General features: G+C 39.6%; 1 pseudogene; it reads right to left on the reverse strand.

Annotated features, from left to right (window-relative positions):
- Positions 1–611: 611 nt before the first annotated feature.
- LOC147422118 (uncharacterized) lies at positions 612–1,677 on the reverse strand (annotated as a pseudogene).
- Positions 1,678–2,235: the final 558 nt, after the last annotated feature.

The following is a 2,235-nucleotide window of genomic DNA, read 5'->3' on the forward strand; positions in this document are numbered from 1 at the left end:
CATAAACATAAGTATTGAGGACATTGTTGGCAATCAAATAAAAAGGCATTGCTTGACTCTCAACAAAGTCATCAATTAGAAACTCGAGAACAAATATTGATACATTATCGGTCGATAGTTTATCAACAGGTATAGTATCGATCGATACACTAGATTTTTTGGAGCTTTCTAGTTGTCACAGCTCACACTCTCTACCTCATACTCTCGAGACACATTGTATTCTCTCTATGTGTATGGCAATGAATTTGTTCTCGAGTTTCTAATTGATGACTTTGTTGAGAGTCAAGCAATGCCTTTTTATTTGATTGCCAACAATGTCCTCAATACTTATGTTTATGCGAATTCTCATCAATACTTTACTTTTTTGCTACTAAATGAAAAAAGTGGGATATATAGCTCAATAGGGGGCTACAATAAGAAAAAGTGAGATACATTATCATAAAAAGATGTTTACATTTCACCATCTATCACAGGCACTAGGTCATCAACCTCTTCATTGTTTGAACATTTTGTAGACACTTCCCACTCCATCTAATCGTCGCTACATCTCTGTTTTGCCACAATTTCATGAGTTTGAAGGACTCCAAAGTGTACTTCGGTCACACGTGTGGCTATGTGGGTGCATGAATGAGACGCATGTTACAAAATACGTACACAAGGTCTACGGCATGGGTAGGACTTAAGCAATTTCTGTGCTTAGAGTACACAAAGTCATAAGAAGACCAATTACGTTCACAACTACCACTAGATGCCGCGACCAAAAGCACCCTGGTCACCACGTGTTGTAACTCAACTACGTCTTCTCCATATTCTTTCCACCATACTGGGCCTAAAACCTTTTTTACGCTATTAAGAACCCAAGGATCTCCGAAAGTTCCTTCCCTATTGGCATAATCCACCCTCTGTTGGAATGCATCCATGCCATCGTCACCTGGAAACAACTACGAGCAGACGTTTCTAAAGTCTCTCATCACCTCTTTGTTGGATGCTTATCCGTTCATATGGAACTTTGGATCCAAGACAATGCAACACCATACAATGGTGTGTGCATTTGAGCCCATCATTTTTCCACAAGATGCACGGTTTGTGATCTCTCTCTCTTGCACTATAGTGGTTGTATTCTTTGGTTTGACGCAACACCTCAGACCTGATCCAATAAACCTTACCAATGAAAAACTTATATGTGTTCACAACCCTTAGTAGTTGCACATAGGGCTTACTAACCCCAACAAGTTTGTCAATGTTCCGCCAAAAGAGAGGAGATTGCACCAAGGACACACATTTTTGAGCTGCTTCGCAATGGCTTGGATACTTGCTGAGCCAAGCCTCCCAACGGCGATTTGCAACAGTTTTTGTAAGAGCCGCTCGCACTTCAATGAGATTATTCAAAACATATTATGATGTAGTGAACCGTGTGGCACAAAAGATTTGAAGTGCTTTTTTCGAAGACTTGGAGTGAAATAAAGCATATGTAAATTGATGTTCCCGTATAAACTTGACTATGTGATTGACATCAATAAGAACTTGTTTTTTGAATGATAATCTACCCATATCCTTTAGAAGTAAATTCAGGGTGTGAGCTACACATCCAATCCATGTAATTTTTGAGTACTTTTCCATAATGGCTAAACCCGCTCCTTTGTAGTTTGAAGCATTATCTGTAACAATAGCTGTCATATTCTTTGGTCCACCCAGTCGAGAAATAGCTCACTCATATACCTTTGTCAAGTAGAGAGATGTCTTCTCTTTCAATGAAGTATCAATGGCCTCCAAAAACATTGCACCTTTGGAACAAATTACCATGACATTAATCAATGGTTTTTTCTGACTGTTGGTCCATCCGTCGAGGGCTATGGTATAGCCAAACACTGGAACAAAGACAAGCATTGTTCGCTTGAGAATCGCTTCTGTACTGCTCTTGACTTTTTCAACATACTTTGTTTGCATTTTATTATAATCAAGATAGATGAATCCTTTTTTTGCAGTTAACATTCGAGCATCTTTGAAAATAGGATTTCTTATGACATTAAATGGGATTCCACAAGCCATCAAGGCTTGTGTCCACTTTAGATGCAATTGGAGCATTAACTGTTGAGTGAATGCTACCTGTAAAGTCCCAGGCATCCCAACCTGTAGAGTCCTAGGCGTACCGACTCTGTTGGATGTCCCGGGACTAGCATCTAGCTATCCCTCCCATGGCACCATTTGGAAAATTGTACGGACTTTGAGATGTTT

Source organism: Adiantum capillus-veneris, chromosome 27 (genome assembly GCF_014529385.1).
Source record: "Adiantum capillus-veneris isolate H3 chromosome 27, ASM1452938v2, whole genome shotgun sequence".
Classification (NCBI taxonomy): domain Eukaryota; kingdom Viridiplantae; phylum Streptophyta; class Polypodiopsida; order Polypodiales; family Pteridaceae; genus Adiantum; species Adiantum capillus-veneris.